The following is a 27,471-nucleotide window of genomic DNA, read 5'->3' on the forward strand; positions in this document are numbered from 1 at the left end:
AAAGTACAGCTTGCTTTGCCAGGGAAATTAAACCCAAACGAGGGGAAAACCCTAAAGTAAGGCACTCCTAGCTTTAAACCGGCCATAGTAAAACCAAAACAAATAAAAAACGTTGGGGAACAAGCAAGGGTAAAGAAAAAAATGAAAGCAAAGTGATACTTGGCCTCCTTGACATCTCCAAAATTCAGCTGATTTATTGTTTTGATGCCTCTGTGGCACAGAGTTACCTCTTACCTGCTGCTCCCCACAAGAGCTCCGTGCAGACAGTACAAGGACAGCTTTGCAGCCCCTGAATTTGCCACACAGCGCAAGAGCCACAGCAGCCAGCCTTGTAACTATAGTATTTATAGCTATAGTATTTGCGGCAGATAAACTGAAAATGGCCCTCTGAACTGCTAACCTCCATCTTCCAAATTCACCAATGTGACAGTGAGTCATCTGCAGCTCATTTGCTATGCTAAAATAAGCTAGCGGTAAAACCAAAGCCGGTGGCCCGTACCAGCAGCCTGCTAAAACTTCCCAGCAAGAAAGAGCGCTGCGTGAGATTTTAAAAAGCCAAAACCACCAAGAGGTGCAGCGTGATGGAAGAGTTTACACCTGATGCTCCGGGGCAGATATGCACTGGATTTCCCCCTGCACCACAAAAGCTAGTCAGATGCCTGTTCAAAATAATAAGATATCAAGCAAATGAGTATGCACCAAAATAAAGCAGAGTAAAGCACTGAAAACTAATGAGGGAAATAGATGTGCTGGCAACTCACCGATTCCTCTTTCAGAGCCCCCAGATGATGTTTCCATTCTGTCCCATACCTAAAGTACCCACCAGCCCAGCCTAACACCAGCTGACCCTGGGTTTCTGTTTGGTGGAGAGGTGGCAAAGAAGCCTCAAAACTGCAATTTGGGGCTGTTTTTTCAAGCCCTGCTAAGGCTCGTTGGCCCCGCAGCTTCAGTAGGTGCAACTTGCCTCCCCAGGGCTGCAGGGAGCAGAGGGACACTGGGAAGGAGATGCAGTGAGACGAGTGATGACCAAAACCATCAAGCACAGGCTGCAGCGATCAAAAGTGTTTCTTACCCAAAGCACACCTTGCAATGGGGGAAAACACCAGCTTCAGCCCTTGCCAGGCGTACACCGTCACATCCCCACAGGTCATTGTGCCAGCACCGTGTGAATGAACAGAGATATTTTGCGGGCACGACCATACCAGCCTCGAGGCTTTGAAATAACAGAGGAATTCCCGGCACACATCCCGCAAACCCGCCAGCCCTGGCAAGGAGCGCGGCAGAGGGGATACAGTGATCCGAGGCCGTCGTGCAAAGTGCCTGCTTACCCCCAGACCAGTCTAATCTTGGCCGAAGCAGATCAGCCGCCTTAACTCCTGAGGGAGGACGGGTAGGTTAATAACAGTGCGGCTGCAATATCCTGCCAAACAAGGGTAACTCAGGACACGTTTATCTTCTAATTAGAAGAACTGTTTAATCTGTAATTTAATTTTTGTTTTAAGTCGTATAATCCCTTTCAATTCACTTCTTGCTTTGGGTTTGTTTTTTTTTTTTTTTAAATAGTCACAGAGAAATGTGGGGCTTGGAAACATTTTGGAATAAGAGGAAAACCATCTCAGATCTGCAAACGTTGAAGCTAAACTGAGTTAGCAATTCCAAGGGGAGCCTCTCCACCTGCACCAGCTCGGAAACAAAAATTGGTAATCCAGCAAGACAGGCTCACTTCCGCACAATCATGTGAGACCAGGCAAGAGGCAGGGAAAACGAGACCGAAAACAACTCCTTGAACCCCGAAATATTTGTGAGGTCCCAGCGCCACGCAGAAGACAGCCCGTCGCAACAGAAGTGAGACGGGAAGAGTGCACTGCAACCCTCAGCGTTGTGAAATGCCAAGGCAAGCAGTTCCCTTTCTGTTACGCTTACAAACGCTGATCAGAAAGACCCATTCCCCTCTTCTTCCCCTGCTTCAGTAGAGCACACAGGTTTAATTAAGCACACTGTTCAACTATTTGCACGGCATGACTTGTCTACAAACGAGCGATGTTACAAGCCTGTTTTCTTTAAAAGCCAGGAGAAAAAAAAAAAAAAAGGCACAAGCCACCTCATCAGGGATCCCTTTGAGACCCAGCAGTCATTCCCAAGTAGCAACAGTCACTTCTGCCACGACCCAACCACAACGGCAAAACAAAACGGAATATTTCATGTTGTATCGTTGACGTTAATTTAGTTTTGAGGGGAGAACCCTGGCTGGGTCAGGAGAAGGAAAGCCATCGTACCACCCCAGACCACTGAGGAATGCTGCTCCTGTTGCAAGATGGGGGTCCACTGCGTGCTCACCTTTACCACATGCAGACCATCTCCCTCCTTCTACGCCCATACAGTAAAAAAAAAAAAAAAAAAAAAAAAAAGAACTGCAAGTACGGAGTGCTTTGGTATGATTGAATGGAGGTAAGGATCAAGACTGGTGCTTTGGGGGTTACCTTATCAAAAGGGTAGATTATTAAGTTATGCTGTACATGTAGTTCCTCTGAAAGGATTAAGTATGATACCCTCAGAGGGGTAGGAACCACAGACAAAAATGCAGAGTGTGGGATAGTGAAAGATTAAATCAACAATTTTGGCAGCACAAGTGAAGTATTTAGAAACAGGCCTGGTTTCAGACTTTTCCCAGCCGCAGAGCAGCTTACAGATCCTGTCCTCATTTTCCCGGCACCTCTATTGTAAAGACAAGGAGAGGAAGGAAGAAAAAAAAACAACAAGTCTGATCACAGACAAACCTTCATTAAAACAGCATTGAAGAATATGCGGATGCTACTGAAAATCATTTCCAAAGTGCTTCCCCAGCACATGGGGAAGCATTTAGCTCCTACTGACCAGCTAGTAACCTCGGGGAAGAGGCCTGCCATGTCAGCAAAACCTGCTGCCTTCCCTACAGTCAACCACGAAGGAACAGAGATCTTCAAAACACCTTTCGCCAAACAAGAAGCCCCAGCCACACACCTCGCCAACTGGAAACGGGTGGCTGGAATTCAACACCAGACCCGTAACATACTGAGATGGTTGCATGAGCCCACATCCACCGCTCAACTTTGAGCGTCCAACTCATTTGTTCAAAGGCGCGAGTAGGGAAAAAACAACCAGTTGGACCAGGGTAAGAACCGTCTTTCAGCTGCCTGCCAGAGGAAAGAGCAGGGGAGCCTGTAAATGAACCATTTTGTTTAGGTCAGCAGCTCCTGGAAGCAAAGGAAGCTCACGGGAACATCACGACAGACTCTCCTAACCAGTTACTCCTTTTTTTTTTTCCCCCTCCCTCCTAATTTCAGAGCTCAAGTGCTGAATAAGAACCCAAACTAAAGTGGCAGCCAGCAGGTTTTGCAGGGAAGAAACACGAGCTGTACCACTTAAAAATCGAGCAGTTTAACCGATTGCCAAACGAACCATTTGCATTAAGGTCGTGAAACAGGATATGAAGCACTTTGTAGCAAGGAACAGGAGATTCACTTTATTAGAAAAATACTTTCAAGGTTCAAATTCATCGAACCATTTGCAGCCACGGATGATTTGTAAAAGACATTACTGGCTGGCAAAGCTGGCTTTTGGCTTACCAACACCATCAGCAATTACCACCCAGAGGGACATTACCTATTCTCAGCTAATGAGTGAAGCCAGTGCCAAGTGCCAGGCACAAAGACCACATTAACTGCTGTAGAAAATGGCTTTTTAGGGTCCAGGAAGAAAACTGTTAGAGACATGCATAAAAGGCCAAGACATTTCTGCTTGGCGTAAAGGACAGAAGGTGACTGTCTAGAAGAAGTGGGTATTGCCCTCCTGTGCTTACCTAGATTCTATGCTTATCTAGATTCAATCAGAGTTATCTAGACTCAATCACACTATCTGAAAACCATCCTGGGGTTGGACTAGATAAACTTCTCCCCATGAAATCAAGGTGAGTCACAATGCCTAATTACTGTCTTAAGCAACAGGACTGGAAACCTAAGGCACCCCTCAAGCAAACAAAACCAGCGCCTCCGGGTAGATGTTGTAACTTGGTTTATTTTAGCCTAGAATTTACTATGTCGCAAATGGCATCCCCACCCATTCAGAGCTGGTAAGACCAGCCCCTTCCCCCTGCCTGACTTCTCCCTTCCACTTCTGACCCAGGATTTTATTGCAAAGGGAAACCAGCATTATTGGCCATAAAAGGAAAAGACCCATCTGTCACATTTCTGCGGAGGGCAGGCAACGAGGAGGAACTTCAGCGACTTCCCTAAAACTCCGGAAACACCGCAGGCCGCCGCTGTCCTCCCCGTAAGGATTAAAGGGTTTTTATCCCGCTTCTGTCAGGGATGCACAGGGGCAACGACACCCGACTGCAGAGGAGCACAGCCGTCTCGTTTTAAAGGAAGGCAAAAAGGGGAGGGAAACAAAAAGAGATGGCAGCAAACGGGCAGGGTCGGGCAGGGTCGGGCAGCGTTCGGGGAGCTCTGCCCTGGGCTCCCGTGCGTGGTCCGGGCAGCCTCGGCGAGAGCGCTCCGGACCCACGACGCACCGTCTCACCAGGCGACCCGGCACGCTCCTTTCCACGCAACCCGAGTTACCCATCTGCTGGAAAACGATGTTTAACAAGATGAGAATCTCATATAAATCAGGAACGCGTTTACCTCCTTAGCACGTGTTTATGTTTGTGTAACAAACCCCTAAGTTTCTTCCACCAGATATTATTCCCAATTCCTGAGCTTAAATGCAGACACACTCAATCTAAAAATAAGAACAGTCAGAAGCTGTTTTATTCAGGAACATTAACTTTGATTTTTTTTTTTTTTTTTAAACAAAAAACTATTCTCTTACTGTTACACCATTACACATAGCTATACTTAAACCCGCTTACACAAAGGTGAAGGCCAAATGGCCCTACACTGAAAATCACTTGCCAGTTGCCATCAGCGCTTTACACCTTGCATTTCAGATGTATCAACAACAAAAGCTGGCAGGACAATTTCATTTTTGTTTGGCTCTAGTTTCACTTTCAGAATCATATAAAACAACACAGCAGTATTGGGTAGAAACCACAAAACTGATTATGACTCCAGAAGTAAAAATGAACCCGAGCTTCACTTTGTCAAGTCTTATCAAGGAAAATGATGTCTGCACAACGGCATTTGGGGAGAACAGTCAGTGTAATGCTCGCAGGGCATGTTAAGATCCCAAGACATCGTCTATTGTAGTTTTTCTGGGGGCAAGTTGCTATTACTGAGGAATCTATGTAGTTAGAGCTTTATGTTAAAAAGGCATTTTAGAGAAAGTAAAAGAATCGCTGCTCTGTACTCACAATGTCTCCAAGTTTCTTCCCTACTGTGGTTCCCACATGCATGACCCTGGTGCATCCTTCCCTCCCCAGTACCAGCCTCTCAAACCAGAAGACTTCCAGCAAGAAAGGAGCCCGACAACACTAAAGGATCTGTGTCCTTCCCCTTTATACCGAAGGAAACATTGCTCTGTCCCATGCCAGACCTTAGGACAAGCTGCTTCTCTCTGGGCATCTCCCAAACGCCTCCAATTGCCCTCCAGTGACAGTCCCACTAGCAGAACACCCAAGACCACTTCCACTATTTATCTTGACTTTCGTTTAGCCTTTTTCAGGTGCATAAGCTTAATCTTTGGTAACACACATACTACAACCGAGTACCTTTGTGAAATGGTTCGGTGTGGTGGGTTAGATGCTGCCTGGAAACCAGAGTGAGCAGCTATTGAGGTCCTCCATCCCTTTCCCCCTTTTTTTAATATATAAGCACAACTACTTGACTTCCCAGGAGCACAAAGAAGATATACTACAACAGAAAACCATAAAAACTTCACTTTTTGGTTTTGGCCACCAGTCTGGAACCTCTCCCTTGGAAAAGCAGCTTTTCAGAACAAGCCTGAAAAACACCGTCTTACAGGAGAGTCTCATTACAAGACAGGCGAACAGAAGAAAGCTACCCTCCCCAAGACACAATAAACCACCAAAATTAACTACAGATCAGATAGACATCAAACAGCTTCAGGCTGCAAGGTTTCTTTGGGTGTATTGTTTGAACCATATCCTTCTTAAATCAGATCTTCACTACCCACTAAGTGTTTGGCCAGCTGTGGGTCCCACTGCTAAACCTGATGCTGATGACCCCTTGCAAGCAAATCAGCGGGCTGTGGGCTATGTTAGCTACCCCAACAACTTCCAACGCCAATTTATTTTATGAAGCAAGACCCTCAGCACACATCATACTCAGAGAAAAAAAAGAAAAAAAAAGCAGGTACAATACCGCAGTCTACTATGCAAAACCCCACAAACCTTTTTTGACATGAGGCTGCTAAAAATAACTCATCCTTAAGAAGTCCTGTTATTTTTATACAGTCACAAGAATCACTGGATTGCTTCTAATTATCTCATCCTTCCTTGGAATTTCTATTTGTGCTCAACAAGACACAACAGGCTGCAATACCAGTGCAATCATCACACATCTTGAATTACAGGCTACTGGATAAGTTTAGTTTCACCTTGTGAACAGTTTGGGGAGAACGATAGTTAAAAAAAAAAGCCTGTTTTACTGTGGTCTTTGGAGTCTATGTTAAAAGGACGAGCGTACAGCTGGGTACCAGATCAAAGTAGAAACAGATCTTGCACTGGCCATGCTTGAAAACAAAACCAGTCTCCAACACGGATTAGAAATGTTCCACCTAAACAGGATCAACAAAGAGATTCCTGAAAAGCCCCTAGAGCAGGACCAGGTCTACTGGACTTCATTATCTTTCCTGTAAATGCATCCTTACCTCTTCTGGCTTCCAGGGGACATTTACTTTCCCCCAGACAGTGGTAACACTGAGGAATCTGCTCTAGGCACAACAGAAATATAAATAGTTAGCCATCTGCACTGTGCCTGACTGTACCAGACTGGCAGCTGTATGTTCGCTGGTAAGCACGCTATCAGTGCATGGTCCCCACTCTCCCACTATCTCCCATGGTACGAGTCAGCAGTCAGCTATTACTGGAACTCATTACTGCACATCCAAATATTTGCATGGAAAACTTGCTGGACGCTTACTCATAGGATGCCTGGCTCCTGCATGATCTTCTCAAGGCTCCCTCAACACCCCAAGGGGAAGAACATTTCCAGAATTAACACCTACAACCCCACATTTTTCTAGCAAGCCACATCTACTTGAAGCTAGAATTCACACCATATTTCAACTGCTATTATTTTACACCACTTTTTTTTTTCCCCTCCTTTGAAAACCGTGATGCTTTTATCTGAAGAGTCATCCATTGCAATTTATATTGTCATGGCAACACAACTCCTTCCCCTGCCCGAACCCCCATCCCTGAGTCTCATTGTGTTCATTACCAGACGGGCATGCAGCACGCTGCATACAGATGAATGGCACCTCTCAAAGTGGTCTCAGGCCTCCTCTCTCCTGCTATGGGGTATAGTTGCAACAGAAGGGAAGAGTCTTACTAAGTCAAATTTCTCTATTCAGACAAAGAAATAAGCTTTATTAGTACAAGGCATTTTTGCAGTACGTACAACTATATTGGTTAAAATGAAGAGATCAGGTTCATAACTAGCCTGAGCAATACAAGATAAAAAAAAAAGAATATTTAGAGCAGGTGTATGAGGGTTTTGCTGAGGCAGCTTGGACATACTGGTAAAGGAAAAGGAGAAAATCGCTCCACAAAGGAGTGTACTCAAGAACAGGGCTCTGGAGCCCTCTTATGGCAGCTTGCTCTCAGCTCCCTCGGAGCAAACTCCCACGTACGCCTCACAGAATCTCTGTGTAGACAAGGATGCAATGCCATTGAGACAGGGTGGGAAAGAATATCATCTGGCTGGGACTGAGCTTTGATAACAAACGTTAAAAACCCACACTTCCAGCTACTCGACTGCTCCCGATGAGTGTGCAAAGACTGGACGCCCCCCATGTTTAAAGGGGGTGACAGAAGACAGTGAGACCAACCTCCTCCGAAGCTAAAGCTGCTTTAGCAATAGAAATGCATGAGGGCTACTAAGGAAATTATTAAATCTACTGCTCTAGTACTAACAACTGCTCCGTAGGGGTGTCAGGCTGCCCAGTGCCACGCAGGAAGGCCAGACTGGTTTCACACCAGTCCTTTCTTGACTTCTCCAGGCCAGTAAGATCCGACAGAGCCACAGAGATGTTACTGATGGGCCCAAATCTCTGCCCAGCAGACGCTCGGGGAGCACACGGTGAAGAGGCAGCTTGCTGCTAGCAGGGAAGAGCACAGCTGCTGGGCTCCGAAGGGGTTACAAAGATTCAACAGCAGGGAAATATTTATGGAGGAAAGATGCTGAGCTGTGCATGTTTCCCAAGCTGGAGATGGTTTTAATTTACCTCTTGCAAAGGCTGTGATTATTTGCTGCTGGTTTTTGTTGAAAGCAACTATTTCAGGCTCACTCGCTCCCTCTGCTGTCACTGCTCTGCAGCTGATTCAGAATAAAAACACTCCCAAACCCCACACAAAATACAAGGAATCCTGCTCCCCCCCCCACCTCTGGGAAAGGGGGGGCAATATTTATAAGCATTAGCGATTACCACGGCCTTGCCAGGCACAAAGCATTCTTTGACTATGGCACACTAAGGACATTACAGATATCTCCCAGAGTTTAGAGCTACATCCACAAAGAGCCCCCTTCTCTTTTTCCAGCTCTCCCCTTCAGAGACTGGCCTCTGCCTGACTTTAGCTGAACTGCCACATCCACCATGCTCCTCACTAGATCTTCCTCCAGAGCAGCTCCCAAGTGCACGGTTCACGTGTGTTGACATGCTGCTATTAAAATCTTAGTTTAGACCTTTTTATGAGCACAGGGATTTTAAAACTAGAAGAGAATTCTCACCATTAGCTAGGCTGGAGCCTGGCACCCGATCACCTTGAGACTAGCTGTAGTCTGGGGGAGGAAGCCATACCTCCTTAGCCCTCTCGTGTCACTCCCCCGATCTCCAGAAACCTGCACAGCCTCACAGACAAAAAGGAACCAGACTTCACCACGATTAAAACTATCACCTCCCATCCAATACTGCCTGCCCAGGCATTTATCAGATGCCACTTTGCCATATAGCTCTTCTGCTTCTTTCTTCCAGCCTCAAGCAGCTCCTCCTTTGCTTTGCCTTTATGGTTCTTCTCCTTTCTCTCGTTACCGAGGTGCTGTATGATGCTGCTGTAGCACCGAGGGCAACCGAGACGCTGGTTCTCGTTCCCTTTTTCCTTTTGTGAGCTGCAGCTGCTCCTCTCCCCATCCCCACCTGAGGGATGCTACACACCGAGGCTGCCCAGCTCTCGCGTCCCCTCCTGCGCCCTCGCTAACACCACAACCAACGGCATCAGCTGCCCCACGCCTCTTCCCCAAACCGGCAGCAGCAGCTTACCCAGCCTGGCAGAATCCCGTCTCAGCCCATGTGAGCAACATTTCCGAGCTCTCTTCGTAACGCATCTACCCCACTTCACATTTTCGGATTAATACGTACCTTGAAGGGAACCATAAATATTTGCCTGGATTTTCTATTAATCTTGCTGTGACATAGCTATTAGGATTACTGGAGTGCGGGTTGATAAGCAACGGCGTGGAGTGCTGGAGTGTTTCAGGAGATGACAGTAACATCTCGCTGTATTTTACTGATGTGGATGCCTTGGTGACCTGTGCTAATCCACTTGGAAAATTACTATGAGAGAATGAAGAGTCTTAAAATATGAAGCAGGACGTGGAGTGCTGCAAAGAGGAGTTTGTTTCCACACCAGCCTTTTCTAAGTATATGCATAAACATCTGTATTCAACGCTAAGCAGAGAGTCACTAACAGAAACGCACGGAGAACTCAGAGCAGGACTTTCCCGCACGCCCACATCCACATGCATCGGTTCAGTAGCACGAGAAATCGAGGAACCCTAGTTTATAGCATGACCTTTCTCTTGGTATATGTGTACAGAAATGACTATCATCAGCCTGGAACAACAGCCATTTAACAAACCACTGTGCTGTAACAAAGACTGTTTTGCAGAGTTCAGGCCAAAAGCGGGGCTTTACGTGCAGTGTTTACCTACAGCCCTTTTCCATACAGATCTCTTACTTCTGTATATCAAAATGGTGCTAGTTTTCTCCACCAGCAAAAGTAGCATGACCTAGTGTGGTATCTTACATTAGAAGTCCATCTAGTCCTGATCCTACGGACAGGGCAGGCATGCTGCTCCTGCAAGTTGCTCTCCGTGGGCCAGGGACTCCCTGCACCATTGGTGGTACTTCGTCTAATGGCTCTCTATAGATTTTTCTTCTTTGAGTTTGTCCTGTGGCCTTTGAATCACACATGTTCCAAAGTTGTCTCTCCCCTGGTAGCCCTAATTAACACAGCACACAATCCCCGGGAGAGCATTACCTCCTGAATCCAGGCTACCGCTTCTTGCGGTTCTTCAGCTCCTTGGCTGTCGGCCAGCCACGTCTGTTCACACCTAGTCTGGCTTAGCCTGGACAATCTAGCTGAATCACAGCTTGAAATGGTGGAGCTACAGACTATAATGATGTTAAAGCAAAAGACTTCAACTCAGAATGAAGCCAAAAGTCACCATTAAAGTAGGGAGTCCTATAAAAGCAGCTATTCCCTGTATCAAAAATTCCATTTACAACTAAGTCTAAAATCTCCCTTTCTCCTTCTCAACCAAGATATCTAACTTGATCCAAAAGCTCCAGGCTGACTCAAAGCATGGGTTTTCAACCAGCTCTACCTTTTAGACTTTTAATACTATCTTATCATTACCTGTTACATTTAAGATGTTACATACATCTCTGAAGGTGTACATTTACAGACTTATCAAGTGATCTCATAACACTTCTCTTTAAGGACTTAGCTTTGACATCTTGCCACAAGGCAGGATTTCTAGACTGCAGAGAATGCTTTTAAACTTTTTCGAAGGGTCTTCTAGCTTCCTGTCATTCTTGACTAAGAATCAGAACAAAACATTGGTGTCACCAATGCCATAACAAAAAGAAAATAAGATCATCTTTCTCAGACTCTACAAGCCCCAGAATGCAAGTCCAAGGACTACATCAGCTTTCCTGGTAATTGCATCGCTTGCTTTCACTTCTCCATGGTGATGTGAGGTACTTCAGAGGAACTGTCCAGTCCAAATTTTAAGGATGGCATCTGTCATCAAGCCCAGAGAAAGCAACGAGAAGGCTCACTGATACTCCAGGCATGAAACAGAGAGGCACTCTGGACAGAAGGGAATCTGGAGTAACATATGCAAACAGATCACGGGAATTTTGCATCTTCCTGACAAGCAGCTGTAATGAGTCCATGTGGGAGACAAGTCAGAGGACCTCACTCTGTTTTGGTACAGCTGTGCAGTTGCACAACTCATTACATACAAGAACAGTCCACCCAATGCACTGAGTAAATACCTTTCAGTTTTACATAGCCAAATCAGCCAAGCCAGCCTTTCCCCCACACCCTCCAGTGCCTTTGGGCTCCTTAGGGTCAGGGTTGTTTATCCAGTCTTGCAAGCAATGAAAAAATTGAGAAAGGGCGTACAGGAACAGCAGGGGAGCGTGTATGTGAGGGCACACGCAACACACTAACATCCAACACTTGCTTTTGCAGATACTTTCTGGGCACTGGAGATGACAGATACCCATTTCTATTAAAAAAGCTGAAGAAAAATCCTCTATTTCAAAATAACAATAATTGATCGGTGTCTTAGCCATGGCAACTTGCTACCTATAACAGGACGCAGGCAAAGGATAACATGTCCCTTCTTCAGCAGTTCCTTCATTCCCATTTAACTTTCAGAGCTCACAGGAGGGAAACAGAAAAGCTAACAGCTACAGCTAATGCACAGCAGCTTTTGCCTGATCAGGTCATCTCATTCCTCACCCTGGCTCTGCTCGCAGCTGGACTTTAAGGCTGCCCCTCACAGCAACAGAGATTTGAGCCAACTGCAATTTGAGAAAGCGCGTACACTTTTACACATAAGGCCATGCACAGCTATCGCTTGCCAGTCATTTTCCTCTGGTACAAGTCACCTACATTGGGACTGAGAAAACTGATTTTATACTACATGTTTTAATTATCTGCTTATGGAGGTAAAGCATAAGGTAGGCAATTGCAAGTGTGACAGCAATAAGAGTTCAAATTTCAGACAAGGAACCTGATGCACATGTTTGGTGAGTACCCGGGGCTTGTACCTGGTCCTTAGGGGATCACCTGCATTTCTCCATATGATCATCGCTTTTCCTCATTTGCACACTTTGAGCTCATCACAGTGCTTGGATCAGGAAAACAAAAGTAAATATAATTATATATAAGGCACTGCCTTTCGAAAAAGCAATGCTTGTTTTTTTGGATCAGGGGTCAGCTTTGACTAGGTAAAGGGTGCTTTGCTTTTAGAGGACCAGCTCAAAACAGCTGTGTTAAGGCTCCTATGCAGAACATAGTTTAGTCTGGCAGATGGAGATGCTAAGTAAAACTCATTAATCTGTTATCACTTTCACCCACCCACAAAAATCCCAGTGGTCTGAAGTCATGGTTTTCTGACACAAATCTAGAAATCTATAGCTTGTACAACAGCTGCAACCAGAATAAAGTTCCAGGAAGAAAAAAATGCTTCATTTAATTACATGGGTAGGTCGGAATTATTCAAGACAGGGATCTCTTACAGTACAAGAAATTTGTGTCTGAAAGTATCCGTGTGCTTGTTTGTGGTACAAAACTGGAAAAGTTACCTAATGACTCTTGCAAAGCACCTGTTCTTCACTCTGCATGCCTGAAATATACCACAAAGGGTTAAAGCCACCGGATAACAAAATACTTCAAAAAGCAGCTTTTATTAAAAAAATACGCCACCTTTCATGCGCAGACAGAACAGCTACAAAACCAACTCTTTTTCAGATAACCTCATCTAACTATCCTCTACCCCAAACACTGGAACGGTGAGGACCAAGGCTGAAAACAACAACTATAAAGCCAAGAAGTTGGCAAGCTGTTGTTCAGAGCTGGTTGGTGTTGTGCCTATCTCCATATCTAGAAAGGTTCAATGCTTTCATTCTAGGAGGCCAAGAGAAACTAAATATAGTAGCAGGCTACCAGCAAACACACTAACTGGCACGGCTTCCAGCTACCTGAAAGATCCATCTCTTTCTTCGCAGGCCGCTCCGATAGCTGCAATCCTTTCCCTTGTTTGGGGAGAACACGCCGTAAGGAGGCACGTTCAGGTTTTACTTACATGGATAATTGCATACACAAACTTTAGGATGGAGGTAATGCAACACCACCACCGATATTCCTCTCTCACCCCACTCAGGGGGATCATCTGGCTCTTTTAGATTGTTTTTTTTATTAAGCCTGACATCCGCTTGCAAATGCGAGGTAGCATCCTCGTTTCACGTGCCAGGAGCCAAGGCACGGCCTCTTACAGCAACTCCCTCTTAGCAGAGACACCATCCAAGAGCATCTGTTTTGTTTTAACCTTTGCCCTTTAAGGAGGACCCAGAAAGGAAAAAAAAAAACCCAAAACCCTTCTAGCTGCAGACTGGCTTTGTTGGTTTGTACGAAGCTGGGTATCGTGGCGAGGCTTTTCAATACAGAAAAGGCCTTGGGGAGAGATGCTCACCTCTCGGCTTCTGAATGGCATCTCTGCCACTAACAGCCCGCAGATATTGTGTTTTAAGCAGCAGCCCTGAAGACAGACCCCAATTTTGACTGGGCTTTGAGATTTAGCTTAAAGGCATGCATGCTCCCAACGCAAAAAATGAGGTCAAAGAAGCTTCTTTTGAAAAAATAAATAGAGCAATAAAGCATTCTTTCAGATTAGCTTCACAGAGGATAAATCACAGAACAAATATGACCATTTTATCTTGTTGGCAAATGGTACATTACAGTGTCCAGCTTTACGGGAAATATGTTGGTTGGTCTGGAGAGCAAACTGACTTCTCATTGTCTAGAAAAATGCTGCTCTTTACTTTTACAAGATTTGTTTGTTTTTAAAAAAAAGTATGATCTCTAAGCAGTGCCAAGCCTGCTTTGCCTCCTGCCTCTCAATGCTCTCCTGGATGCCTCGGGACTTCCTAGCAACCTCGTGGCAGAAACATGATCCACCTCCTTTTACCAGAAGGACAACTTGTTTAAAACAAAATCCCAGCTGCCCTCCTGCCATTCCCCAAACGCGTGGGATGCAGTCAGTAACTACAGGACCCCCCAAACGCCAGGGGGAAGGCAGTGAAGCAGGCAGGGCTTTCCCAGCACATGGAGGTTCAGCTTCCCTCAAACCCTCTGTTTTCAGCCTCTATTTGTCCCTTCTAAAGTCAAGCACTAACGCTAAGAGCACCCGGCAAGGAAAGCAGCCACCGAATAGCTAATGGGTGGTTACAGAAACGTCGCTGGCTGCGGGATCCAGCGGCAGCTATGCCCGTTCAGTATTTTGGCACTGATTTATGACAAGTGTGCTTGCGTTTCCATTAGCCGTGGCTTTCTCAGTTGACCCCCTCGGCTCGGAGAAACAGACTCGACATTAAACTCCCATCAGCTTTCAGTACCGCTGACCTCATCCCCGAAACTCGCAGCAATGTTTTACATCAGCCGGGGCCGATGCATTCCATTAATGCTCCTCCGACTCCGGGAAACATCTGCTCTGTTTACACTGGTAGCAGCACGGAGACCACTTAAGCATCACCTCTGCTCCCCGAGCCCACGACGGGAGAAGCAGCCGCACATGGGCCAGGCTCTGGACCTCCCGGCCCCCAGCACGACAACCTGACCATTAGTTATTCGACAGGGCAGAGGTCACTTAAACCATCAAGGCGCAGGAGAGGTGTTATGTAGGAGTAAAGAAGGTAGTTTCCTTCAGGCCAGAAGCGCAAGCTTGAGAGATGTATTTGTGCTGACTCCAGCTGAAGATGAGCAGGCTGATTGGAAATAAGGAAGGATTAAAGAACGCTAGAAAATAATGAAATTTTTTTAACCCCAGTGGTTTTATGGATTCATCTGTTCAGGCGGAGATTCAATGGATACAGCTGATTAATGCAGGTTAGAGCCCACAGGTGGAGAGCACCTGGCTCTGTGCCACCTCTCCAAAATGCGTATCGCTAGGATGCTGGGTGCCATACCCACCCTTGCACCCCTCCGGCTCCACGGCCAGGGCAGGGGTACCTTCCCACAGTGACGGCAAGAGACCGGACACCTTCCTGAGAGCAAAGCATAGTCCATCCAAAACAATCCCCCCCGGCCCCCCAAACGTACCCCAGACACCACCTTATACACCACAGCTTACCAGCAGCCACCAGCTTCTTACTGGGAAAGCCTGACAGCTCTGAAATACCTGTTCACGTAGGGGATGCTTATCTGTCAGTACCACAGGCTGGATGGTTATGGCAAGTCTCCACCAGATCAAAAGGATGCAACTACACATATTCCCAAGGATTTCTGACAGCTAAGACCTCCAAAAGACAAACCCCTAAAACTCTTGTTGCTCCTATTGTTCCAACGTTAGATGTGCATTCAATTAACCCCCGATACCTTCTGTTGCTGCTGGAAGCTTTCTTTCCTATTAACCATCTAGTCAAGGCTATAGCTGCTAACAAGCCCATGAGGATGCATAAAAACCGACGGTAGCCTTGGACTATTTGACAGCATCTGTCACAAACAGAGACAGAGAGTGCCACATATGGGGGCATTCAGCAAGGGTCATAAGTTTTTATTATAACGAAGTCAGGAACACGATCGGCTGTTTCCATCACTGATCATTTCGCTGGTCCATAGATTTGCTGCATTTTAGATTTTTGCCCTTTTAAAGAGCTTTGTAGAGCTTGGACTACAAGCTCGCACAACAGTCAACACGAGAAGACCATAAAAAGACCTTGATTCTCACAGAGGTCTTAGGCACTAAAGCCACAGCTCAAACACCCCTGTACACAAGCAAGAAATCCAGCCCAAACCACTGTTGGTTTGGGTTTTTTGTTGTTTGTTTTTTTTTTTAAACTGTGTGCTAATGAAGGCTGGTTTGATTTGGGCTGTGGCATGCAATTCAGTTAACTTAACCCCTCCGATCCTGAACGTGATGGCAGGTACTGGGGTGGGAGAAGAATAAAAACTGTATTTGCTCTCTATGTTCTGCAATACATTAGGGATGACTGACACGATCTGCACAAACACTCCCTGTTTTTCACCTCATTCCCAGTGTCCAAGGTGTCGGCAACTCGCAGCTTTGCCAATTCAACCGCAAAGCTGAAACACTGACTTAAAGCATTTTTATCTAATCCTCTTTCAACCAAAGAGATGAAAAATCAGTAGAAGAGGAAGAAGCTGGCACCGAATGAGACAATTCACATTGTCCCTTTCCACTTCCTTGATTCACATGTTAGGGGACAACCACAGCTGGGAATTTCAATCTCTGGAGCAATTAAAGAAAATTAAATTCAAGGAACGAGGCCTTATGCACTCAAAGCTTCATTAACCCCATCGCCTTTTAATTAAATACGTGCACATGAAATTTTGGACAGAGAAAGCATTTGCCTTACTGACAATGCTCAGTTTTAACAGCAAAACAGTACTTGCCTTTTAAAAAAAAAAAAAGAATACTGGGGTTGTAAACTCTAGACCTCTCCAGCTCCACAATGGCTTTATTAAATACATGGTAGAAATTACTGCCTATCATCAGCTCCCACTTCACGGGAATGTCTGCTCTCCCTCAAGTGCCCTAAGCTGCACTAGCAAAGCTCTGCTTTGGGCTCGCTTCAAGATAACAGGCAGCCCCGCCAACACCACGGATAAAACATGAGCCAGGATTTAAGAGCCCTACACTTATTATGATCAGTTAGAGAAATAAAGTTGGCTAGCTACAGCAGGATAGATTTTTCAGCCCACGGAGAAGAGATTAGAGTAGCCAGCCTCTCTTTTAAATACTGTTCATCCTTACAAAAGGCTCAGGCAGGCGCCAAAGGCGGTGTGCGACTAGGACAGTTTAAAGGATAATCTTTGAAAGGGGATATTGTCAAGTCTGCCCAGCCTAAATATCCAGCTCGCTTTGTGCGAGTTACCATCTGACTTGCGAGGGAGTCATGCTGCTCATGTGCTGGCCTCCCGGCTTTGTCAAGAATATAAATGAAGCACGCTACTAGTTCATCTGGATGCACGACCGCTTAGCTGGGACCGAACACAAATTGCTTTGATGCTTCCCCATATTTATCCAAAAGCAGTGTCGCCCAACTGACGCATGCACAGGCGGTCACGCATACTGGGACCAACACCACGGAGAGGGAAGAAACACACAGTCCCTTCCTCTGTCTCCAAGAGACTTCTAAGGAATCCGCCACCTTGAGCCAACATCTCACCCAGAGACATGCTCTCGTCCCTCAAGACTAGCAAGCGAATTTATACTTCTGGGAGAGATTAGACTTCAGTTTGTCTTTCTTATTTTAAAGTATCTCTTTGGGAGACAGACTTCAGTCTTTTGCCAGCACATGTTAATCGATTTTGTATTTGCGTTTTATTGCTGACCTACGTGTTTCAGCTGTTTTAACTATTTCAAAGAAGACAGCATGCATTTAAAGAGATTACTTTCTCTAACTGTCACTTAGCATAAGAGTTTATACATTTTACAGTAAACGATACTTCCCTTTTCACACTTGGCCCTCTCTCAGGGAGCAAGCTAACACAACAGCACAACTGCTCATCCAAAGCCTCCAAGGGATGCCAGACTCCCAAGCGGATGCTCTGCCCAATTGACTGAAGAGGCACAGCTCCATTAACCAGAAGCAAGACAGGCAATTCCTTATGCTTACAGCAGCCCGGTATTCACAGGTTAATTGCTGCATCCCCCAAATAATGTTCTCATTCTGATTTCACAGCAGCCATATTCTCTTACATGGAGCACGGAGAGCAGTTTGCTGCTATAGGATGCCCTTGGTACTACCAAGGACAATCTGAACGCATCGAGTGTGACAGGCTCTCGCCGAATGCAAAAATAAAACGCAGCCACTTATGCTTCCTCAGCCTTTGACACCAACAAGGGAAGGGGCTTCCTACCACAGACCAGCAGTGAAGAGCACATGAATTTTGTGATGCTTGAAGTGCTACCAGGCAGAATACAACGTATCGCTCCTGAAAATTACAGGGCCATTAACCTTTTTGCACCTGCGAGATGGTCTTCCCATCTGCATGCAGCAAATAAGCACGGAGGACACGCATGGTGAACACGCGCAGGTAGGCTACGGGGTGAAGGAGGCCTTGTCCAATGCAAACCTGCTCGTACAGAGTTCTGCACCCCGGTTCTAATGCTATCATTTTATGATGACAACATTTCATGACCCAGTTTCTATCTTGCTCCTCATTCCTCTGCTACAAGTAGTAATTAGTAATGTCAGTGTTCTGGCTGAATTGCTACAGTCCCATTAATAATGCAAGAGTAGTAACAGAGAGAGAGCAGAAGAAAATAGGTTTGAAGGTTAAAAGCAGTAAGAGAATGCATTTTGGGGGGCACTGGAAGGGGAGGGAGGAGGAGAAATGCTGGCCTACTGAGATTATAAACTGTAAACTTCAAAACATATTGTTCCTTTCAGGTGGAAGTGGTGGATGAGTCAGTCATGGCTAATTAGAAGATAATATGCAAATAAGTGACACACAAAGGTGATTTTTACTAAATCAGAAGAAAACTTGTTTCACCTTCCCTTTCCCCCTCTAAACTTGCTGCCTCACCACTTCATGTTCCCATTTCTCCGTTAGTCATGTTTCAGAGGTCAACGGTAACCTGGCATCCAACACATGACACACGCTGAAGTTTCCTCTCTCCATCTACAGCCAAACCTTTAACGCCAGTAATCAAGCTGCTCCTGGTGCACCTTAACCTGAGGCTCTGCTGAAGCTGTTTATGACATGTACTCTGAACCTAAAATAGTGCTGGATTTGAAGAGGTGACCCAGCATCTCCCGGTGCTTCCAAGGCCAGGGAGTCTTCTCCAACACTGATGGCAGCTCCCTCAAGAGCAATAGCTTCGCTGGCACACAAACCTCCTGACAGCACCAAATAAAGCTGCTAAAGCTGCATCCTCAACTGCATCACCTGGAAACTTTTTTCGTCTCCCTCCTTTTCCTGCTAAGTCCAGCACAGAGTTAAAAGAATAAAGGAGCCTACAGGTTTGGTGTTGATTCCTCAGCTGTTCCTATTGCTGAATGAAAACTCACATTGACAGTGGAAGGGCTAAACCGTCTCCTGCACACCAAGAAGGTGGCTTGTTTGGGGCTGACTCTGGTCCAACACTGAAAAGCAGGCATCTTCTCAAGGGGTTGGTGGTCCCTAGTTTTCTTAACAATTTGCAAGACACTTGAGCTAACTTTTAGAGGTCATTTAGGAGAACCGACCAGCCACGCTATTTCTTCTCCCCGTGTTCAGCATTTACAGCTTTCTCCATGGTACCAGGCCCCTTGTTAGTAGGGATGTACAAAACAACACAAAGCATGTGGTCTTTCCATTAGCTGAAATCGCACATATCTCTCCCCCTTGCAATATATATCCCAATATATCAGCTTTTCAATGTTGTTGTTTAACTGCAGCATAGCTCCCTCTGTCACTTAAGAGAACTATTCCAAAGTCCCCTAGCACTAAGGGCTCAGATGACCACCCAGAAGGGATAAAAAGCCAGCAGGCTCATGCAGATGAGCTCACAAAAGAGTGGAAAAGGAAGAAAAAAAGCCAAACTGGAAAGATCAGCTTCTGAACTACATCGCTTTTTCAGAGAGACCTTTCAAGTATCACTTCCTCTGCAGAGAGGAAGCGAGAGGAGCTAGAGGTTCTCCGACACAAACAGCTTCCCCTCTGCAACAATGATATAAAAGGATGGGTGTTTTTAAGAAGCAAAAAAAAAAAAAAAAAAAAAAAGAAAAAAGGAAAGCAGGCCAGCCCTGAGCACACTGTGACCAAATTAGGAAACAAACTCTACTGACAGCCTCCAAAATGGACATTGTCTGCAGCAGCCTTGTATTAGCTCAGGAAGTCTGATGACGGTGTCATCTGCTGAAATCTGTTTATGTGCAAATAGAAAGGAGAAGCAAAACACCTCCTTGCACTACACATGCCAGGTTAGGCCACCTCAGTGCTTTGGCCCGAAGGAGACAGTCATCAGCTGCCCTGACACAATACTATTCAAAACCTCCACTGCTGACTCATGCCCCTCCAAAGATAACTTTGCCCTGGAAACGCTAAGGTATGGTAAGATGAGGTGTATGCAGAGAGTCAGGGGTTTTAAAGTGCATTTTTAAAGTGGTTAGCTGTGGCAGATGAAGCTGAGGTTAGAGATCAGTGATTACTACGACAGGAATGTGAGGGGGAGGAAAGAGAGGGAAGATGTAGCTTCTTGAGTAAGGTCAGAACAATGTTTTTAATTTGGCTTGGGAACAGCCTTTTTCCATCCTCTCCAACCTCCATTTCCACTGCGACAGCAAAACGATAACCCTGCTCCGATGCTCTGCAAATACAAGTAACACCAGGCAGAGTTTTAACCTTAAACTTGCCCCTGCTGCCGTGGAGGGTACCTGTACTGAGCTCCCACAGCAGTCCCAGGACAGCTCAGTGGCATCGCTACCTGTTGCGAGGACAGGCAAGTGACAGAGGCTAAGTTAACTTCACTGTTTAAAAATCAAACAAATTAAGCAATCTGAGCACTCTGGTCCATACAGAAGTTTAGGTTTTCTCCCTGATGTCAGGGCAATCATGTTACATTACTCCCTTCTCTTGTTCCCTGCATGAAACGGAACACCACCACTCCTCCCTTTCTTTTTCAAAGGGACCTAGGAGGAAAAGGCAAAGCTTACAGCTCATCTCAGCCTGCAGGTCTCAGCCTCTGCTCCACCCTTAGCACAACTACAGCCTTCAGGGTCCTTCCAGCCCCAGCAGTTTGGCTATGGGACCACTCCGGCAACTCGCCACGTTCAAGGTAGCTGAGGACCTTTCACACCCCGGCACCACCTGCCCAGGGCGTTCTTATCCAACCCATCGCAGAGTCCATCAGCTTATGTCCAAAGACACTGTCATCGCACATCTGCACTGACCACCACGGGTTTGCAGCTGCTCTCAGTGGCTCCTTTGCCTAAAGGGTGGCCGGCTGTGCCTAGGGAGAGAAGGTGAGACAAGACTGCAGAGGCTGAAGTCTCCATCCCCACTTGAAGTTGTGTTCACCTTATTACTTCTGGACCTTTCCTCAGCAAAGGACAAAGCTACAAAGGGAAGATAGTGCTGCTACCTCTTATGGACCTGACAAAGAGGTATTTGCTGGTCAGTAAACAGTGGGAGAATTTCCTTTTCACTGAATGAATATTGCTATATAAGGCAGAAAGCAAGCACAGGAGTAAGCTTTGTGGCTTGAAATTGCACTGACTTACATGGTCTATTTTTAAAGACTAGTTTGGGTTCTTGCTTTCAGCAGCTTTCCCCCCCCCCCCTTTAAGAGACAGATACCCCACTTAAACTGACCTCTTTCTTCAGGTCCATTTCCAGGCTGGGCTTTGCCCTCTCCTCCTCTGTCAGACTCATTTATCAAGTGAAGCATTTCCACATACCACTGCATAAATAGACTTGACCTTGTAAAAGCAGCAGCACCTGAGCTCCCACTGATGGAGTCTCTCCACCCCACCACAGCAGTGAACTCTGCCCGCTCCTACCCTGTTTCCAGGTGAGGTATTCTCAGAGCTCCTACAGCCCCTTCCTATGTGTCCCAAGGAAGGGTGGCAAGCATATAGACAAGGCAAGAAGTGATTCTGGGCTGGTCATTGTGCCTCCTCCCTGGAAAGGGGCATTTGGGAGTAAGCTAGTGCTGGCACCACTCAATTTGTATAGCTGCTCCCAGCCCAGACCAAGCATACACCAAAAAGCAAGCTACGGGAGTTCCCCTGGGGGGGGCACAACTCAATTTGTGGTCCCTGGCTTTCCTAGGTGCTCCTTCTCAGCCAGGGAGCAAGCTGTGGGCATGCACCATCCAGCTTCCAGGGAAGCAAGGAGAGCCCAACATGTGGCTTTCCCTTGTTCCCCTTGCAGGCCCCCCCAAAAGGTAAGCATCTTGCCCAGCATAAAGCTGGGGATGACAAAATCTCCCAACTCTCAGCACTCCCCATGCAACTTCGACCCTACATGCCTCAACGGGACGGACCATGTGGTTTAGCACACACATACTATTCCTACATGGGACTGTACTTTTAAGGCTTTGCTGTACCAGGAACACTTTCCTGTTATCTATCTTCCTTTAGGACTTGGCAATAAAGCCTAGTGGGGTGTTATCTGCCACCTACAATCACCTCAACCCCACCTTCAGCCTTGGTCCCTCCCTCCTGCCCATCCCTTTGAGGAGAGATACGGAAATCACTGGCACTCCTGCTGCAGCACTGCCGGCACTGCTGTCGATAGCATCACCGCTCGCCCTGCCTGCGGCACAGAGCACCACCGCTGCAGACGAGTTTCAATGTCCTTTTATGGAAGAAAAATGAAAATCGCCTGCCCAGCCGTGGAGTGCCTCAGAGCCGAGCTGAGATGACAGACGGAAACTTGCCATTTGTTGTGGTTTTGGCAGTAACAGAGCGGAGTGTGTTCCCATGCGCACCGCTCATTTAAAAAGGGTGCAGCGAAGGCACTGAGCTGGAGGAGAAAGCTGAGAGCTCCAGAGCAGGAGGTTTCAGGGATGCAGTGCTGAGGAAGAAGATGGCAGAGTCATGAAAAGATGGCTTAGACCGTTCTGCTGGCCCAGACAAGCGGGAGAGAGGCCTCCAGACAAAAGCGTATGCAGGCACAAGTGCTCCATTCCCAACACCCCCCAGTAAGACACATAGCAAGGTCCTCCACGCTGCATTTTCCTTTCTTCCTCATTCCAACAAATTCTGCTAAGCTGCATTCACACAGACACAGGAGGATGGTAATTTAAATGCGGGAGTTGGGCCTTGAGGTCATTGCCACCAGAAAGAAATTACAGGGGTCTGCCATAAGCGAGTGCTACCTTCGGCTCTTCTCTCCGCTAAAGCTGTGGGGCTAAGCTCTAAGTAACAATCAAATCTAAATAAATAGGCTCAAGGAAAAGCATACAGAGAACAGCAGTAAGAATGGCTGAACAGAGAATGAGACAGGGCCATGGGACCTTCAAAATGTTTGCGCTGCTGTCAGGAAGCTGAATGAGACAGCAGACTTCAACAGCTGGGAAAACATGTTGCAAAACAAGGAGAATTAAGTAATTCTCCATATGCACATCCTACTCTGAGGCATTTTGGACAAGCTCAATTTCTCCAACCAGAACAAATTTTTTTTTTTTCCCCTCCATGTTGCACACGCACCCTGCCAGTGACAAACCTTGATAGGGTTTAAGCCTAAAACCACAGCGCATCTGGAGTCGGGCAGGGCAGCTCCGGGCAGCTCCAGGCCAGCCTCAGCCTCTAGCACAGAAGTAACGGGCCCTGTGGTGTGTGTTAGATGACATCCTTGGAAGGCTACGACATCCTGAACACATCCCCTGCTGCTGGGTACTTGATTACACAAACATTTCCCCTTGCACCCTATAAAACACTTGTAACTGGATCACAGGTGGCTGGGGCTGCCTCATTACCTACCTCTGAATCACAAGCAGCTGTGTGTCCCATTACCACACCAGGTACAGAGATCACAGGCATTGCAGCGTGCCCCTTAGCTGCTTCTGTAACTTTAAGTCCAGTTGATCATGCAGCAGTTTATTTCAGCAAGGCCACTCACGTCAAAGTTGCTGCAAACCGTACAACGTGACTTAGGCTTATTAACATGGGTTGTGGATGCAGTGTTAGCACCCTGCTAAGAGAAGCCATGTTCAGACACAGCTTGCTAGGCAGAGCTCTGTACAAGCTTAAACCTGTCGCGCTTCCAACAGAAAATGAAGGTTAAAAGCAGCTGGGTGCATCTGTTCCTAGCCAGCACCTTGAAATCAATCCCGAGACATTCTAGCAGCTTAAAAAGAAGTCCCCTAAAATACCAAGTCTTAGTCCTGCAAATTAAAAGTACACACAAGGATTGCTGTGACCAGAGAGCCTAACCTGAAGACGAAAAGGCAAGAGTGGAGATTTTATCTGACGCAGGCACATCAATGCTCACTTTTCCAGCATGACAGTTCAGACACCCAGCAGGCAAACCCACTCCCCAAACACAGCTTCATTAACAGCATGCACTAAGGAGCCCCGAACAAGAGTGGCAGCTGCCCAGACCGAGGGCAATGCGATTTAGCACCGTGCAACCATACGCCACCACCTCTTCCCATCCAGCCAGCACCGAGGCACACAACAACTCGGTACAATAAAGTAAGAAAAAATTGTAAGCTACGCAAAGGAGTTTTAAGGAAAAGTCTTGGAAATGCAAGTCCCTACAGTATGGCCTGGCTATGAAATGAGTGTTGAGGGTTTCAAGCTCTCCAGCACCAGAGGGACAGCACTGTTCGGTGCATGCATTATTTCCATGGCAACGGCAGCTTTCACCTCCCCATCTCTTTGCTGGCTGAAAGCCCTGCAGTGCTTTGTGCTGAGACTGCAAAGAGGGGAGACTATCTCCCCCACCCGCAACACGGCGCCGGGGATAGCAGCGAGCAGCCCATGAACAAAAGCCTTGTCTTCACCAACAATATGTGGTCTTGGGAGGAGGGAAGCTGAGAAGAAAGGATGGACTTCCTTTTCTGGTGAGAAACAGTACTTCCCCCAACATGCAAAAGTGCATGCTCACTTCCCAGTGCTGCACAAGTCAACAAGCAACATGTGCCTTTCCTAGTTTTACCAGAATTGCCAGCTTTGATTTGCTCTGTCAGAGCACTGGGAGGAGAAATGCGCACCATTAGAGATGAGAAATTCGAGCGCTGCTTCCACACAGGGATCCCTGCGCAGAACAAGATCGAGGTTGACCAAGCAGGCTGGCAAACCCTCCTGTCACCGGGAAGCCTGGCTCCACGCGCGGTCAGCAACCTGTTTTAGAGCAAAACCTCAAACTCCGACAAGTCCGAGCAAAAGCTGCCTCTCCCCCAGCACCAGCTCATCCGTAGGGTGGCTTGGGCAATGTTTTTCCTTGGCTAATTAAGCTTTTCCTCCACCCTGCAGTTCATGATATTAAGATTCAAGCCCTGGCCACCTAACTAGGAGCCAAACTTCACGCCACACAGCTGGAGCCACTGTGGCTCTGGCAGATGGTGCAGGCTCATCTGCATGCTCTCCGTGCAACCGTTCAGTCACAGAAAGCAACCAGCAGCTCTGCCCATTGCTGAGGTTACACTTAGCCACATTTTGGTCCCTGCAAGGGAACTACAGGTGAGATGCATCAGCAGCGACCTGGGGATGCCTAGAGCTCTTATTATTGAGCCCAAGATACATACATACAGCCAAAATGAAGGCTTCCAGCTGGTTCCCATCACATACTTTACAATACATCCATATCTGCCCAGATATGAAGCAACATCTCTGCAAGATTTAAAGGAAAGCCTGAGAGTATCAACATGAACTCTCAAAGCAAGACAAAGCATCCAGGTGATGGAGCACAGAAATACAACAGGTCCACCATCTGGTCCTCCTCCGCCCACCCTTGAAGAGCTTTGAGGTTTCAGGAGAGGCACATTTTGACCTTTCCCTTTCCACACTTCCCCTCGCTTCGGGTTCAGCTGTGCAAGTGCAGTCCTTCCAACCAGAGAGGGACTCCTTCCAGGATCAGTCATCACCACCACCGAGGCTGCCAGAAGTACTGCTAGCAAAGCCAATGCATCCTCTCCAACCTCTGTAGAGTTCCCTAGATTAGCCCTTTCCTCCCTAAGGGCAATAGTTTCCTGCAAGCAAGAGCATTAACGGAAATTCTTCACTCTGGAGAAAGACAAGATAGCAGGAATATGAAGAACCACTGCAGTTGATGCTGTGAGACAACACCACATCCTGCTATCTGAATTCCTCACCCTCGACTTCAAATCCTAAAGTCGTTCGAGACTTCTAAGAAGAGCACAAAGCTACTCAGCAGATTTTCAGCTAATGAATCAACACAAGCTGTCCAGGAAACCAGAAATCCAGCCCACTGGAATGCTGCAAGCCCAGGGAGGGGGGACAGGGAGTACGCTAGGAAGGAAATGAAACAGCAAACCAGAAGGAAAGGAACATTTCAGCACTGACCCTTCTTACCACAGTTACTGTGCCACATTACACATTTTAGGGAAAAAAAAGCAACTTCAATTCGTTTTGCACATTGAAGCATTCATGTTCTTCAAGCCTGAATTTTGTTCCGTGGTGCTGACATATGTACATTTTGAAAACAACTCAGTTTTTGCAAAAACAGTAAGAATTTTTTTTTTTTTATTTAAACATGAATCAACATTGCCACCTAGTGACAATCAAGTCTCCTCGCTCGTGACACTTGGACAATCCATCAGAATTCCGTTTCTTTCTCAAATGCTAGAGGTAGATGTTAGCAAAACGTATCTGGAGACACATTAGAGATCTCAAATGAAACCGTGCATCTTTCATAAGCAGCTTTCTCCCCCCAGTAAGTTCCATTTTCACTACAGAATGGCAACTTCAACTTCTCCAGACAGCAGAATTTGACTTCCTATTGATTTCTTGATACAGGCAATGGTGGTATCACATCAATACGAGAACCCAAAGCTATGGCAGCTACAAGCATAAGGTTAATGCACTCAAGAGAAATTTCAGTGATTAGCAGAAAAGTCTGCTGAGGGACAGGCAGTTCCCAGAATATTGCACGAGAATTCACTGTTGTGCCTAAAGTTACACAAGAAGCCTTGTAGCTTCAGTGCTAAACACTGATACAGCACTGCCTCGGCTCACTGGCACCAGATGTAAACAGGGTTCTGCATACATTCAGGAGACTGTGAAACACATTTCTATGCTTCTATTTTTCCCCAGAACAGATGGCGCAGAAGCAGCAAGTTTTCCCCACTCCATCCCCCCATTGGGCCTGACGATTCTGCCGTTATGGCTATTAGCAGATTTTGAGAGAAACACAAAGATCTTCTGCCCTTTGAATGGCTCACATTTCAGTGAGCTCTTCCAACAAGTTTTTGTCACTTCCAACTGAATCTGTATTCAGCCAACAGCATAAAAAGAAAGATGCAGATGCTAATTCTCTTAGGGATTGCACGTAACGTTGTTTCAGCTCATTCTTCAGAAGTTTCATTAGATAAAGAATTACAATTTGGTTTTATGCCTTTTAAACACCCAGCTCCCTGTTCACCTAGAACGTTTCTGTATATGCACGACAGCAGCCTATGGCATCCATAAACTTTTTTAGCCAACATCTTCCAATGAAAGAAAGGAATACTGCTGTCTTTAGCAACAGTGCCCTGAAATTCATCTGTCCAGCCACACACTTTTATAGGACGTCAGTAGGATCCAGCAAATACTTTGACTGCTGCCCCACGTAGCCACGTTAGATATTCATTCACCTGCTACTAGGAAGTGTGAGCTGTCCTC

At 46.5% G+C, this 27,471-nt stretch overlaps 1 protein-coding gene across 5 annotated transcripts in view; it reads right to left on the reverse strand.

Moving 5' to 3' along the window:
• Positions 1-27,471, reverse strand: part of RNF216 (ring finger protein 216) — an 82,638-nt gene that overhangs the window by 23,172 nt on the left and 31,995 nt on the right. The window lies entirely within an intron of this gene.

The sequence above is a fragment of the Haliaeetus albicilla genome, chromosome 22 (assembly GCF_947461875.1).
Source record: "Haliaeetus albicilla chromosome 22, bHalAlb1.1, whole genome shotgun sequence".
Lineage (NCBI taxonomy): Eukaryota > Metazoa > Chordata > Aves > Accipitriformes > Accipitridae > Haliaeetus > Haliaeetus albicilla.